A 402-nucleotide genomic window follows, 5' to 3' on the forward strand; every position below is an offset into this window, starting at 1 on the left:
AACACTAACATAGTTGTTTACAACTTCTAAGCAATGTTTTCTTGGTTTTAGCCTGTTTTGGGACAAAATGGGTATAAGTGGCTTTTAAACTCTCCACATCTATCTTAAAATCTTATAATTAGTTAGTTGCGTTGGATTAAGACACATTTTAACCCCATAAACACTAACATAGCTGTTTACAGCTTCTAAGCAATGTTTTCTTGGTTTTAACCTGTTTTGGGACAAAATGGTTATAAGTGGCTTTTAAACTCTCCACATCTATCTCAAACTCTTATACTTAGTTAGTTGCATTGGATTAAGACACATTTTAACCCCATAAACACTAACATAGCTGTTCACAGCTACTAAGCAATGTTTTCTTGCTGTTAGCCTGTTTTGGGACAAAATGGGTATAAGTGGCTT

The sequence above is a fragment of the Camelina sativa genome, chromosome 9, assembly GCF_030686135.1.
Source record: "Camelina sativa cultivar CO46 ecotype springtype chromosome 9, ASM3068613v1".
In the NCBI taxonomy this organism is placed as follows: Eukaryota; Viridiplantae; Streptophyta; class Magnoliopsida; order Brassicales; family Brassicaceae; genus Camelina; species Camelina sativa.